At 42.3% G+C, this 16,834-nt stretch overlaps 1 protein-coding gene across 3 annotated transcripts in view; it reads right to left on the bottom strand.

The window, feature by feature from the left end:
- sema3ab (sema domain, immunoglobulin domain (Ig), short basic domain, secreted, (semaphorin) 3Ab) overlaps positions 1–16,834 on the bottom strand; it is a 411,101-nt gene that overhangs the window by 379,749 nt on the left and 14,518 nt on the right. The gene's annotated exons all lie outside the window — the stretch shown is intronic.

Genomic DNA, 16,834 nt, shown 5'->3' on the forward strand with positions numbered 1-16,834 from the left:
GACAGCACATAAAACATTACAGCGCAGTACAGGCCCTTCGGCCCTTGATGTTGTGCCAACCTGTGAAACCAATCTGAAGCCCATCTAAACAACACCGTTCCATTATCATCCACATGCCTATCCAATGATCATTTAAATGCCCTTAAAGTTGGCGAGTCTACTACTGTTGCAGACAGGGCATTCCATGCCCATACTACTCTGAGTAAAGAAACTACCTCTGACTTCTGTCCAATATCAATCACCCCTCAATTTAAAGCCATGTTCCCTCGTGCTAGCCATCACCATCTGAGGAAAAAGGCTCTCCCTGTCCACCCTATCTTATATGTCTCAATTAAGTCACCTCTCAACCTGTCTCTAATGAAAACAGCTTCAAGTCCCTCAGTCTTTCCTCAAGATTCCCTCCATACCAGGCAACATCCCAGTAAATTTCCTCTGCACCCTTTCTAAAGCTTCCACATCCTTCCTGTAATGTGGTAACCAGAACTGCGTGCAATACCCCAGATGTGGCTGCACCAGAGTTTTGTACAGCTGCAGCATGACCTCATAGCTCCGAAACTCAGTCCCCCGACCAATAAACGTTAACACACCGTATCCCGTCTTAACAACCCTATCAACCTGGGTGGCAACTTTCAGGGATCTATGTACATGGACACCGCGATCTCTCTACTCATCTACACTACCAAGACTCTTTCAATTGGCCCAGTACTCTGCATTCCTGTTACTCCTTCCAAAGTGAATCACCTCAAGCTTTTCCACATTAAACTCCATTTGCCACCTCTCAGCCCAGCTCTGCAGCTTATCTATGTCCCTCTGAAACCTATAACATCCGTCAGCACTATCCAGAACTCCACCGACCTTAGTGTCATCTGCAAATTTACTAACCCATCCTCTTACCCCCTCATCCAGGTCATTTATAAAAATGACAAACAGCAGTGGACCCAAAACAGATCCTTGCAATACACCACTAGTAACTGAACTCCACGATGAACATCTCCCATCAACCAACACCCTCTGTCTTCTTTCAGCTAGCCAACTCCTAAACCGCTAAATCACCCTCAATCCAATGTCTCTTTATTTTGTGCAATAGCTTACTGTGGGGAACCTTATCAAATGCCTTACTGAGATTCATATACACCACATCAACTGCTTTACCCTCATCCAACTGTTTGGATCCAACTCAAAGAACTCAAGAAGGTTTGTGAGGTATGACCTACCCGTGACTAAACCATGTTGACTATCCCGAATCAACTTATTTCTTTAGAGATAATTATAAAACCTATCTCTTATAACCTTTTCAAACACCTTACCCACAACTGAAGTAAGGCTCACTGGTCTATAATTACCAGGGTTGTCTCTACCCCCTTTCTTGAACAAGGGGACAACATTTGCTATCCTCCAGTTTTCTGGCACTATTCCTGTAGACAATGCAGACATAAAGCTCAAAGCCAAAGGCTTGGCAATCTCCTCCCTGGCTTCCCAGAGAATCCTAGGATAAATCTCATCTGGCCCAGGGGACTTACCTATTTTTACACTTTCCAGAATTGCTAACACGTCCTCCTTATGAACCTCAATCCTGTCTAGTCTAGTAGCCAGTATCTCAGTATTCTCCTCGACAACATTGTCTTTTTCTACTATGAACACTGACAAAAAATATTAAGTTAGTGCTTCCCCACCTACTGACTCCACGCACAACCTCCCACTACTATCCTTGATTGGTGTCGAGAGTGTGGTGCTGTAAAAGCACTGCTGGTCAGGCAGCATCCGAGGAGCAGGAGAATCAATGTTTTGGGCATCATCCCTTCATCAGAAAGTGCTTATGCCCAAAATGTTGATTCTCCTGCTCCTTGGATGCTGCCTGACCGGCTGTGCTTTTCCAGCACCACACTCTCGTCTCTGATCTCCAGCATCTGCAGTCCTCACTTTCTCCAATCCTTGATTGGCCCTAATCTAATTCTAGTCATGCTTTTATTTCTGACATACTTATAGAAAGCTTTGGGGATTTCCTTGATACTATCCCAATGACTTCTCATGTCCCCTCCTGGCTCTTCTTAGCTCTCTTTTTAGATCTTTCCTGGTTAACTTTAACTCTCAAGTTCCCTAACTGTGCCTTCACACCTCATCCTAACATAAGCCGCCTTCTTCCTCTTGACAAGTGATCCAACTTCTTTAATAAATCACGGCCAAGTGGGGAATATACCAAGTCCAGCTGGGAGGCATCCTAAATTGCTAAGAGGTAAGGGAGCAAATCACAGAGCCAATAACAGGAATATTCCAGCCCTCTCGAAACACCAGCTTAGTCCGGGGGACTGGAGGATTGTACATGTGATGCCGTTGTTTACAAAAGGGGCAGAGGATAACCCAGGAAAGAACAAACCTGTCAGCTTACATCGAGAATGGAAAATGGGTATAAGCCATAATATTGGAGAAGATAAACATACACTGGAACGAAGATAAGTTAATGAGACAGTCAATATTGTTTTGCCAAGGGCAGATCTAGCCTGACAAGTTTCATTGAGTTCTTTGTTGATGTGGTACAGGTAGTGGATGAGGGGAGTGCTGTGGATGTTATTCAGTGATCCAGTTGCCTTAGTTATAGAATCCCACAATGCAGATGGAGGTCATTTGGCCTATTGAATCTGCATCAACCTTCTGAAGACCATCCCACCCAAACCCACCTCATCCCCATAACCCCACATTAATCGTAGCTAATCTATCTAGCCTGCACATCCTTGCACACTATGGGACAATTTCCCATAAGCAACTCACCTAACCTGCACATCTTTGGATTGTGGGAGGAAACCAGAGCACCAGGAGGAAACCCACACAGACACGGGGAGAATGTGCAAACTCCACACAGACAGTCGCCTGTGAGTGGAATTGAACTCGGGTCTATGTTGCTGTGAGGCAGCAGTGCTATATATTTGGACTTTCAGAAAGCATTTGGTACAGTGCCATATGACAAGTTGGTTAGCAAATTAGAAATGTTTGGGATTAATGGGTCCTTAGCAGCATGGATTAGAAGTTGTCCAAAAGATATATTTGCAGATGATACTAAGCTGGGAATAGTAAATTGTGAAGATGATGCTGAGCAACGTCAGAGGGATATTGACAGGTCGCTCAATGGGCACATCTGTCAGATAAATTTCAATGCAGAGAAATGCGAGGCAATGCATTTGGGAGCAGAAACAGGGACAATACAGGCTCAATGGTACAACTCTGAATGGAGTACAGGAGCAGAGGGACCTTGTGTTCACCTGCAGGATTCCCTGAAAGTGGCCAGGCAAATTGAACAGTTGTTCAGAAGACTTATGGGTTCCTTGGGTTTATTAATAGAGGCATAGAGTATCAAAGCAAAGAAATGATCCCTCACCTCAACAAGTCAACGTTCAGACCACGTTTGGAGTATTGTCGCCAGTTCTGGGCACTTTTTTAAAGGAAGGAAAATCAAGCCCTGGAGTGAGTTCATAGGAGATTTACTAGAATGGTATCGGGAATGAGGGCTCTTAGATACAAAAAAAGATAAGAGAAATTGAGCAAAGAATACTAAGAGGTGACCTTACTGAGAGAGATGCAGGAGTTTGATCCAGCGACCGTGAGGGAACAATGATATATTTCCAAGTTAGGATGGTGAATGGCTTAGAGGGCAACTTGATGTTCCCATGTATCAGCTGCCCTGTCCTTCTAGACGGAAGTGGTCATGGCTTTGGAAGAAGCTATCTATGGATCTTTGGAGAGTTGTTGTAATGAATCGTGCAAATGATACACTCTGATGCTACTGAGCATCAATGGTGAAGGGAATAAATACTTCTGCAGAAGGATGGGGTGCAGATAAAGTGTATTACATCATTCTGGATGCTGTTGAGCTTCCAGAGTGTTTTTGGAACTGCAACTATCCAGACAAGTGAGCAGTATTCCATCACACGCCTGTTGTGCGTCTTATTGCTGGTGGACATACTTTGGGAAGTCAGGAGGTGAGTTACTCATGATTGGAATTTCTTGCCTCTGACCTGCTCTTTTAGCCACTGCACCGATCTGGCTTGTCCTGTTTAGTTTCTGCTCAATGATAATCCCCAAGATGTGTTGATAGCAGGGGATTCAGTGCTGGTAATGTCACTGAATGTTGATGGGGAAACTTGACAATGATGAGTCCAAGCCTGGATATTGTATAGGTCCTGCCAAATGTGGACATAGACTGCTTTAGCATCTGAGGAGTCATAACTGGGACTGAAATTGTTCTATCATCAGCATATATTCTCACTTTGGATTTTATGATGAGGGGGGGAAGGTCACTGATGAAGCAGCTGAAGATGTTTAGGCCTAAGATATGTCCCTGAGGAACCTCTGCAGAAATGTCCTGGAGCTGAGATGACTGACCTCCAACACCCCACCATCTCCCATGACTCCAACCAGCAGAGTGATTTCCCTTGATACCCATTAACTCCTGTGTTTCAAGGGCTCCTTGATTTCCCACCTGGTCAAATGTAGCCTTAACGTCAAGGGCAGTCACAGAATGAGGAAAAAGTAAAGAGACTTGGTGAGTACTTCTGAAGAAGAGATGGACAAGTACAGGGAAGTCATGAAGGGAAGATCTCAGTGAACTAAAATAAGAAAATTACACTAATAGGTGGCTTGAAAATTGCAGGAATTTATTGGAAAATGAAAGGAGTGGCTCAGGCTAGAATCATGGAGAAGGCAATGAGCTTACATGATGATGATGAAAGCCACTGACCATACCCTGAACAACTGAATAAACAAGCATTAGGTTGTTCCAACTATTCAGCTGAAGTTTATAAAAGTATATTAATCATACCGATAAATTCCCCAACACAAGTTGGCAATCTGATTCTAATTTTTTCATACAGAGTAGATTGTTTGTGAATATTTGCATTGTACAATAGAAGAAAGAAAAGCAAAACTGATCAGGCTGGGGCTGTTTTCCCTGGAGCGTCTGAGGCTGAGGGGTGACCTTATAGAGGTCTGGAAAATCATGAGGGGCATGGATAGGGTAAATAGACAAGATATATTCCTGGGGTGGGAGGGCCCAGAGCTAGAGGGCATAGGTTTATGGTGAGAGGGTAAAGATTTAAAGGGGACCTAAGGGGCAACATTTTCACGCACAGGGTGTATGGAATGGTGTATGGTACGTGTATGGAATGAGCTGTCAGAGAAAGTGATGGAGATTGGTACAAGTACAGCATTTAAAAGGCATCTGGATGGGTATATGGTTAGGAAGGGTTTAGAGGTATAGGGGCCGGGTGCTGGCAAATGGGACTAGTTTGGTTAGGATATCTGGTCGGCATGGACAAGTTGGACCAAAGGGTCTGTTTCTGTGCTGTACATCTCTATGACTCTATGATGTGCATTTTTATAGCTCCTTTTTCAAAAACTTAGAACAAAGCACTTTACAGCCAACAACAGATTTTTTTTGCAGTCAATACTATAATGTAGGAACATTAAATAAGGAATCCTATTTAACTTTTTTGTGTAGTTAGTTAAAATGAGCTTCTAAAGCAATTGTAACATTTTATTGCCACAAGGGAGAAGGAAAACTAGGTATCAATAACAATGCAGAATCCTTCTACATTGATTTAGGACAGATGTATATAAACTTCATTTACACTCTCAACAGACCAAAACGACAACATCATGGCTTTTGGTGAAGGTGGGGAGTTTTTCTAAAGTGATTGATGAAAGCTCTGGTCAATACGAGTGACATTCATTAGTTTTGTTATGCTACAGAGCTCTGCAGAAGAACAGGCTCAGGGAACACATAGGTGCTAAGTAAACAGAAACAGAACATCAGTGACCTATAAAGGTTAAACTTATACACTGGAGTGTGTTGTAAAACATTTGAGAAGTTGTGAATTACCGCATCTGCTTTAAAATGGCCAATTTCAATCTGAATCAGGACTCCACAGGAACAATTTATCTTTAGGCCATGTAATACAAGCTCAGCAATTCAAGTTTGTTTCCAAATTCAAAGACTCTCTCATTCATCTCACTTACACACATTGTCCTCAGGTGACTATAGATGGAATTGTGGAGATTTGATTTATGTGGTCATTGATAAAATCAGTGATAAAGAACAAAGTCTCCAAATGGTGGTGAATCTTTATGAATTGATCTCAGAATTGTCTGTATTCATTTCAGAGAGGCATTACTCAGAACATCACCCAAGGTATTAATTTCATTGAAAACAGTTTTAAGTGCATTTGCACTGGACCATGGTAAGGATTTGGGACCAAATACATTAATCTTTGTGCAAGGAGCATTGACAATGATCTCGTACTTAGGGCTCATGAAAAATTGAAGACAAAATTCGACAGCAACATATTACTGTATACAGATGGCACACTAACACTGGTAAATGTCACACTCAACTCTGACGATTAAGAGTTAAGGTGCTTGTTTCTTGCTGTAAGATTATGTTGACTAATGGATCAATTATAATGCAGCATGGTTTGAAGATTAACCAAATAGCTGAGGTGCCTTGAGATATCTTTTTAAAGGAAAGCCTTCTCATTGGTTGTAAATTTTTAATATCAGCAGGGAACTAAAGAAGTGTTTACACTCATAATGCTGGCCAACCTTTTCATGAAAGGACTCAAGGGATGAGAGCAGGTGGAGCCCATTGAGATTACTCTGCATCTCAATAAGATCATGATCCCTGCTTAATCCCTCAGTTCCCTTCAAGTTTATAAATCTATTGATGCCAGCCTTTAATATACCCAGTGACAGAGGATTGGCAACTCTCTATCATAGAGAATTCCGAAGAATTGCAACCCCCAAGAGTAAAGAAATAATCTCCTTTCAGCCTGAAAGAGTTGTTCCCTTATCATGAGGCTATGAGACCTTATTTGAAACTCTGTAGGAGTGTTTCAACATTGATGAGATCAGGCTGTCTCAGAATCTTAAGCTTTGCAACAGAAGTACATCGGAAGAAATGTGACCAAGCAAGAAATGAAGCTAATCAGGTGCAGGTAGAGACATATCCAACAGTAAGGGTTGGTGACAATGGAATTGATGAGAATTAGAAACATTTGGCAATAGCTGTAATGATTAACATTTGCAAACTGGGATGGTTAGGCTTTATGTTTCAGGCCCAGAGGGCAGACCCCGGTTCTAGCTCTGTCCCAGTCCGCAAGCTATCTATTTAGAAGTTCTGAAGGTGATCCTGAGTGGGTGCATTTCATTTGGTTTCTGTGCTCAGCTTCTCGTTGACATTTTACAATTCAGTCTCCCAGCGTGAAATGATAATGCGTTCTACCAAATGATGTAATTAAAATCATAAAATTACATGGATTCAAAATTGTTGACACTTTGAGTATGAGAAACAATGCTTACTTGGAATTGTGGAGTCCAAACCAAATACATATTATATGGAGAACATTTTTCTCTCAAAATGTCTTGAGAGATCAGACTCCATAAGCTAAATGTTTTTATTTGAAGGAAAGTCATGACATGAAAGGGTCAGTTGGCTGGGTCAGTTACCATTAATTGTGTTTTGTTTTGATCTTTTACCCATAATTCCTTTGCCTGAATATTTATTGCTTCTTGCTAAAATTAGACTTAAAATGTTTCACACATATTCTTCAGTTAGCTTAATTGATTAAATGACATAACCTGCTTTAGTAGGAATCTGAGGATCTGTGCAGTGATGACCTTGTGCTTCTTCATAACTAAGTTAGTAATTTGTTTATAGCCTCTTTTTTTGTGTGTGAGAAAAATCACAACATAACCAAACTTCAGCTCCAGAAAAATCACCTCCAAGTGAATTGCAGAAACAACATCTTTGCAGGTTAATTACATGAGGAAAACTTCCCTTTTTACATTTAGTAAATTACATTTGATTATAATTTCTGTAAAGCATTGGAAGGGTTTGTACCTTCAAAGGTTCAGAACCCATAGACTGGATGGAAAAGTGCTGAACTAACACATTGTCTCAGGTTGAAATGAGTGCAGCATTTGACATCTAACCTCTTATTGGACTCTACTGTCTCAAGAAATATTCAGTCTGGAGAAATCTCAACTTGCCCATCTGTGTTAATGATGGACTGAAATTACTGACCAAGCTGTTCAAGAAGCCTGCAACCTCCTGAAATGAAGATGGAGAAAAACGACAATATCACTTTGGGGGTGGGGTCGTTAATGTTGGTGGATTGATATCAGGCAAAATAGAAATTAAAGGGACATTAGTTTTATTATTTGGAAATGCACATTCCAATAATTTGGTGCTGCTAAACTAAACAATACCTTGTGGTGAATTTGTTCAAAGGAATCCCTTTCCTTCACATTTCCTGCAAATCACTTGTAGCACGTTCTGGGAAGTAAATGGATTCATCAATATAAACAATATCATAAATAGTTCCCGAGACACAATCATTTTCTTTAGTTAACTGAAGGATGGTAAGAGAGGCTATTGACCTCCTTTTTCCTCCGCTACATCGATGAGTGTATCGGCGCTGCCTCGTGCTCCCACGAGGAGATTGAACAGTTCATCCACTTTACCAACACCTTCCACTTCGACCTCAAATTCACCTGGACCATCTCAGACTCCTCCCTCCCCTTCCTAGACCTTTCCATTTCTATCTCGGGCGACCAAATCAACACGGACATTTACTATAAACCGACCGACTCCCACAGCTACCTAGACTACACCTCCTCCCACCCTGCCCCCTGTAAAAACACCATCCCATATTCCCAATTCCTTCATCTCCACCGCATCTGCTCCCAGGAGGACCAGTTCCAATACCGTACAACCCAGATGGCCTCCTTCTTCAAAGACCGCAATTTCTCCCCAGACGTGATCGACGATGCCCTCCACCGCATCTCCTCCATTTCCCGCTCCTCCGCCCTTGAGCCCCGCCCCTCCAACCACCACCAGGACAGAACCCCACTGGTCCTCACCTACCACACCACCAACCTCCATATACATCATATCATCCGTCGTCATTTCCACCACCTCCAAATGGACCCCACCACCAAGGATATATTTCCCTCCCCTCCCCTATTCAACGTTCCGAAAAGACCACTCCCTTCGTGACTCCCTCATCAGGTCCACACCCCCCACCAACCCAACCTCCACTCCTGTCACCTTCCCCTGCAACCGCAAGAAATGCAAAACCTGCGCCCACACCTCCCCCCTCACTTCCCTCCAAGGTCCCAAGGGATCCTTCCATATCCGCCACAAATTCACCTGCACCTCCACACACATCATTTACTACATCCGCTGCATCCGATGTGGCCTCCTCTATATTAGGGAGACAGGCCGCCTACTTGCGGAACATTTCAGAGAACACCTCTTGGACACCCGGACCAACCAACCCAATCACCCCGTGGCTCAACACTTCAACTCCCCCTCCCACTCTACCAAGGACATGCAGGTCCTTGGACTCCTCCATCGCCAGACCATAGCAACACGACAGCTGGAGGAAGAGCGCCTCATCTTCCGCCTAGGAACCCTCCAATCACAAGGGATGAACTCAGATTTCTCCAGTTTCCTCATTTCCCCTCCCCCCACCCTGTCTCAGTCAAATCCCTCGAACTCAGCACCGCCTTCCTAACCTGCAATCTTCTTCCTGACCTCTCCGCCCCCACCCCACTCCGGCCTATCACCCTCACCTTGACCTCCCTCCACCTATCACATTTCCAACGCCCCTCCCCCAAGTCCCTCCTCCCTACCTTTTATCTTAGTCTTCTGGACACACTTTTCTCATTCCTGAAGAAGGGCTCATGCCCGAAACGTCGATTCTCCTGTTCCTTGGATGCTGCCTGACCTGCTGTGCTTTTCCAGCAACACATTTTCTGTATTGACTTCCTGTCTACATCTCAGAATAAATGACAAAATGATTGTTGCACAGTATCAATAACAGAAAACATGGAATCTCTCAGAACATGAGGAGAAACTGGGCTTGTTTGCGTAGAGCAGAGAATGAAAAGGAAAGATATAAATAGTAGTGATCAAACTTAGGAAGGGTTTGATAAAACACATCGGGAGAAAGTGATCTACTGGCAGAAAGGTTGATATGGACCTAAGGAAATTAACAAAAAGGCGAAAGAGAGAGATTTTTAATTTACACAGCAAGGCTTTGTGATTCACAATGCTGTGTCTGAAAGGATGATGAAAGCAGATTTAAGATGAACTTTTAGAGAGAATTGGATACATATTTGAAAAGTAAATCATTACCTGGAAAGCATTGATGGATCGGGTGGGATTGTACTTCATGAATTGCTATGACAGCTGGTAATCTACTTCCTGGACATTAGCAATGGCAATGGCCCAGACTTTGCTAAAATTGAGATCGCAATCTACATTATAAAATTTATTTGTTTTTAGATTAGATTAGATTAGATTAGATTAGATTCCTTACAGTATGGAAACTGGCCCAACAAGTCCACACTGACCCTCCAAAGAGTAACCCACCCAGACCTATTCCCCTACCCTATATTTACCCCTGACTAATGCACCTGACTCTATGGGCATTTTAGCATGGCCAATTCACCTGACCTGCACATCTTTAGAGTGGGAGGAAACTGGGCAGGAATATACCATCCTGACCAACATGTGACTCCAGACACAGCAATATGGTTGACTTTTAACTGCCCTCTGGGCAATTAGGGATGGGCAATAATTGCTGGCCTAGCCAGTGACTCCCTCATCCTGTGAGTGAATTTAAAAAGTGCTTCTAATTATATCCTTGTGTTTCTCTGGCTTGACTGAGCTGGTCTTTAAGCTGCAGACCAGGCAATGTACAGACTAATACAAAAAAAAGTCATAAATGTTTAAAGGGAATCAATCCACTGCCAGACCATCAGTGTCAGTGGTAGCATGGTGCCTCAGTGGTTAGCACTGCTGCTTCACAGCACCAGGGACCAGAGTTGGATTCCAGACTCAGGCGATTGTGTGGAGTTTGAACATTCTCCCTGTGTCTGCGTGGGTTTCCTCTGGTGCTCCGGTTTCCTCCCACAGTCCAAGGATGTGCAGGTTAGGTGAATTGGCCATGCTAAATTGCCTATAATGCTCAGTGATATGTAGGTTAGGTGCATCAGTCAGGGGTAAATTTAGGATAATAGGTAGGGGAATTCTTTGGAGGGTCAGTGTGGACTTGTTGGGCTGAAGGGCCTGTTTCCACACTGTAGGGATTTTATGATTCTAAGATATTGTTGTGATGAGCATAGACTTTTAAAGAACAGTATCTTAAACCACTGCCAATCACAACCTACCTGTGTATTAGTCTCATAATTGGTTGGAGCAGTCAGCAATAGGAAGAGGCTGTATTACACTTAACCTCCCTGTAAATCATCTTCTCCTCAACTAAAGGAGTCACATTACTGTTTCATCAGGCTCTGTATGTTTGGTGCATTTCTGGCTGAGAAGGAGAACATAACAAGAAGCCATGACAAGAAAATTGCTGAGGATCCTGCAAATCTGTAATGGTTACTGACATTAGTTCAGGTCAATGTTATATGAATGATCACCCAACTGCTTTTAGAGAGAGAACCAATGGTATAATCCATGGATGATGGGCTAAGTTAGTAACTCTTGCATTTCTTCCTTCATTGCAGTTGAAGGGCCCCCAACAATATTAGCCCTCTGTCCGAATCCCCAGGAAAGTCGGGGCCATTAAGCTGAAGAAGCCCAATATTGTTGTCAGGTACAATGTCACAAAGGGGCAATGCTGTTGAGGTGGGGTTCCCACAGGCTGTTGGCAAGGTAGATGGAAGGTGCAAACTACAGAAGGCAGAATGCTTCATAACCCAAGGCCACTTCTGCTGATTTGGCTACTTCTGCGAGTGAACGTTTCTGCGAGGGATATAAGGACAGTAATAAGCCCCAGTGAAGCAATCTTCTATCATGGATGTGGACTTCAGGGGCCTTATTAAAACTGTTTGTGGATCTATTTGTGGAAAGACGTTAACAGACTTAACTTCAACATCTGAATGTCATGCGGACTGTGATTCAGTGCAGTCGACTGGGGGGTGATTTACTGGGCTGTTACTGTCTCAGCCTGTGGCCACTGCACTGGTTTGATGAATACAGAGTCTTACTGTCAGCATACATCATTTATCTTCAGTTTCAACAGTAAATCTTGCCTGGTCAAACTCCCTCAGTCACCACTCCAAAATGGTTTGCAAGAGTTAAACAGAAAAATAGAGTTTCGGAAGTAAATCTTCAAGGTCTGTCACTTTATATCCTACAGCAGGGTGTATACTCTCTCTGCAGAGCATCAACGTTGTCATACACCAAAACAAAACAAACATTCCAGACGCCTTTATATAATAATGTGCTGTTACATGCTGCCAAAGTGGGATCTTACAAATACACGGAATGTTATGATAGTGTACTTTACAAAGTGAGTGAGTAGCTGTTGGAGACATCACAATTCAGACACAAATACAAAACATTGTAGAAAATATCATGAAAAAGAAAATTGAAACAAGTCCTTCTGAATAAGTAAACATTTATTCACATCTTCATTCCAATAATTTTGCAGGAAGATTTGTTGATTTTCATTAATTAGAATCTGCAAACTATAGTTTAGGATATCAAACCTTTAATGTTAACTCTCCTTAATATCCAAAATCAATGACACGTACTCCAAATAACAAGTTAACATTCCTGTGGAACTGTAGTTTAGAAAGTTCAGAAAATAGCATCCATCTGGTTCCTGGCTCTCTCTGATGCTTACAATGGACAATTGTATGATTCTATATTTCAGACCTTCAGGTTCAACTCTCAAGTGAGCTTTTGTGCTTTGGCTGCTTCCACTCTAATAGCACTATTGGAGTAAATATAGTGCGTCCCTTGAGATTTTCACCTCAGCTTTTATGTTTTCACACTAAGGTGTAAAGACATCAAACCTCAGATGGAAGTGGTGTAAAGCAGTGCTATTTTACTGAGATATTTATTATGTAGTCTCACTAATTATAATGCTATTAGAAAGTTGAGCAAAGAATGTTAACAACCACTTGGCCATTATTTATACTGTTGCTCTTATATGCACATATTATTCTTCATTCAGTTATGAGACATGTTGGATTGCTCCACTGCTACTTGTCACCTGTCACTTGATTTGAGGATGTCATCCTGTCGGGATCCAAAGTTACTGCCCCAGGCTTCTTGTGACAGACCAGACCAATTCTCAACATACAGACCTTGGGACAGAGACATCAGGCAGCCTGTCCCATGTCGCAGTGGGACCTGAAGTACAGGATCTGCTTCCCTTCCTTCGTTGCCTCTGTTCTGCCTCATCGTGAAGATATTGTGGTTCATGAAGGACAGGGCACTTTCCAAATAAAACTGCCTGGGGGTCCTCTTGCATTTTTTTGATCAGGAAAATGGACAAAACATATCAACAGAAGAAAAGGAAGATATCCACCATAGACATAGAAACACCAAAAAGAGTAGCGGGAGGAGGCCATTCAGCCCTTCCAGCCTGCTTCAACATTCAAGATGATCAGGGGTGATCAAACAACTCAGTCCCTGTTCCTGCTTTCTCCACAGACCTGTGATCCCTTTAGCCTTAAGAACTATATTTAACTTCTTCTTGAAAACATTCAATGATTTGGTGTCAACTACTTTCTGTGGCAGGGACTTCCACAGGCTCCTCACTCTCCAGGTGAAGACATTTCTCCTCATCTCAGTCCAAAATGGCTAACCCATTATCCTTCGACTGTGACCCTGCTTCTGGACTCGCCATCATCAGGAACATCCTACCTGCAGTTACTCTTCCTTTTACTGATAGAATTTTATTGGTTTTAATGTGATCATCCTAATTCTTCTAAACTCCAATGAATGCAGTGCTAACTGATCCAGTCTCTCCTCATACACCAGTCCTGCAATCTCAGGATGATAGAAATTGCCTCTGATATTTCTGGCCTCAACAGCATCATGCAGATTCTCTACCCTCCCAGCAGCACAGCCAACCTCCAGCCAATGCTCAGGGAGCAATTCAGGGCCAACTACTAACTGCATCTGGTCTCTCAGGATCATTGAGGCCATTGATAAGAAGCAGGAGAACAACACAACTATTCTTGAGGGGTTTCATCATGGTCGATGGTGATGCAAAACATAATAAACAACTGCTTCCACCACGCTGGGTTCAAATGGCCAAGGACTGCACAAGATACCGAGAATGGGGAGGGCCAGGGTGAGGCTTATTGCTCTTACCTGCAAGAGGAAATTCCAGCAGAGTGCTCCAGGGAATCCTACATCAAGGCAGACACCATAAACTGTACAATGAAGTGACAGATGAGTCAATCATCAATGTAGCACATTCTTCTATCAAGAAGGATGCTATCTCTGATGAGTCTGATAAATGAATGTCCATCTGCTGCACTGTCTGATTGCCCTTAGCTGAAGCTGCAAAGGCAGGAGTGATGCAGCAAGGAGTAATTCTCCAGAGTTTTACACTTCACTGACGTTTGACTGCATTGATAATCCAGTGGAATGTATCAGGGCAAGGAAGCAGAAAAAGGTGACTCAGATTTTCCCGAATTAAACTCCCAAATCTTCCAATGCCTTTTACAGTAAAAGGTCACGCTTCACAAATAAATTAAAACAAAAGACATTTTTAGCATATTTATCACACTACTCTGTTTACTTTTGTTTATTTTTCACATAGACCATGTTTGTTGGTGAATCAGCTCACATAGGTGTTTCCTGGTCTCTGTCAAAATTCCATTTGTTGCAAATTTTGGGCAGATCCTCCAAAATTCGATAATTGTGATTTTGCCATAACCTGGAAGTAATCCTAAATCATCCATTTACTGCTTGTGTGTAAGGAAATGGGAACACCAAATAGAAAAATGTTTGCATTGAATGTCAAAAAGGCAAAATAAATTACCTTCTGCAAAATGTCCTTCATAAAAGGCACACTGAGTTTGCCTGCCAAAGATCACAGCATGAAAGCACATATTTTAGTTTGACTCTATTTGAAGGTAGCTGCAACAACATCAACACCTCTAACTCACTGTGAAATGTTAATAAGTTGACCTTTGCTTGATGTAAATATATATATTGCTTTCCACCATCACCCACCGATTACAAACTCAAGGCAGCGAGTTAGTTTCTTGACTCAATGTATTTGTTCTCACTTAAACGTGTCTATAGTATTGCATCAACAAGTCTTTCACCCTTGGCCTGGCATCACTGCAAACTCCAGGACAAGGCTTGCACAGCAGCTTTGTGCTCACGTGCTGACACACATCTATTTGAGGGTTCAAAAGGTCCTCTGAAAACAAATGATAAATATCTCAAGTACTGAAATGCAAGGCCATAAAACACCACAGAAAGAACTATGTTCAACAACTTTTCAACACTCTTCAGAAAAGTTCACTCAAACTATTAACAATAACAATTATGACTTTCCCTCCACTTGTCTCCTAAATGTGTTCACACGGGATGTGGAACCTCAGGCTACTTTCTGCAGTGGCCATGGTAAGTTATGGGCCTGATCATGGAGAGGCTGATTAGTTTAACCTTTAATCGCAGCTCATGATTGGCATCTACACACATCAGGCTTTCAGCAAGAATCTCTTTGTATCAACCAGCAGTGGGAATGCTCTTTCTGCCCCAAAGGTGCTGAGCAAAGGTCAATAGGTCACACACTGGTAAATCATTGAGGAATCTCCATCAAACTGCAGTCAGTAATGTCCTTGTGTACATCGTTTTATAAACTGGCATGGAGACTTTTATTGCCCATCCTCAGCTGTCCAAAGAAGGCAGTTGTGAGACATTCTTCTAGAACTCACTCTATTCCATACAGTATTCTTTGCAACATTCTAATGCAACACATTTTTAGGATGAAAGATATATTTTACGTTCTTTGACAGGAAACACAAGGAACTGGAGCAAGAACTGATGACCTCTTGAATCTTTTCCAGTGTTTATTGTGATTATGGCACCCTTTTAATTCAAACTCCAATTCCTGACTACTCCCATATCTCTCAAACATCTGTCTATCGCAGCCTTGAATATATTCAACAATGGAGTATCAGAACAATCTGAGAGAATTCCAAAGGTTATAACTCACTGATTGAAGAAATTTTTTCTCATCCAATTATCATTCTAAATACTGATTCCCCAAACAGAAGATCTGCTCAGTATCCACCCAATCCAGCCCATTTAGAATCTGCTTTGTTTTAACAAAATCACTTTTTATTCTGAGAAACTCCAAATAATAATGACTCAAATTTATTCAGCCCCTCATCATGAGACATCCATTTCATCCCAGGGACCAATCAAGTGAACATTCACTGTGCAGCCTACAATATATGTATATCCTTCCTTACACGTTCACTTAGTGGATATTGGGAAGATGTTTTCATTGGTAGGAGTGACTAGGACCCCGAGGGCACAGCCTTAAGGTTATGGGAAGACCTTTTAGAATGGAGATAAGGAGAAATTTCTTCAGCCAGAGAGTGGGAAATCTGTGGAACTCATTGTCGCAGAGGGCTGTGGAGGCCAGGTCATTGAAGATATTTAAAACACAAATAGGCTCTTGATTGCCACGCCAGGTCATTGAAGATAATTAAAACACAAATAGGTTCTTGATTGTCAAGAGGATCAAAGGTTACAGGCAGGAAGTGGGAAAATGGGGTTGAAAGACCTATCAGCCATGATCGAATGGCAGAGCAGACTCAATGGGCTGAATGGCCTAATTTTTGCTCCTGTGTCTAATGGTCTTATGTGGAGAGCAGAGCTGTGTGCAATTTTGCAAACATAGTCTAAACAAAGCATTGTATAATTCTACCAGGAATTCGTTATTTTGCATCCCAGTCTGCTTGCAATGATGATCAACAATGGAACTATTCAAGCATCAATGACAATGAG

This window comes from Chiloscyllium plagiosum, unplaced genomic scaffold (genome assembly GCF_037043375.1).
Source record: "Chiloscyllium plagiosum isolate Xiang-an unplaced genomic scaffold, Cpla_swu_hap1 HiC_scaffold_23, whole genome shotgun sequence".
In the NCBI taxonomy this organism is placed as follows: domain Eukaryota; kingdom Metazoa; phylum Chordata; class Chondrichthyes; order Orectolobiformes; family Hemiscylliidae; genus Chiloscyllium; species Chiloscyllium plagiosum.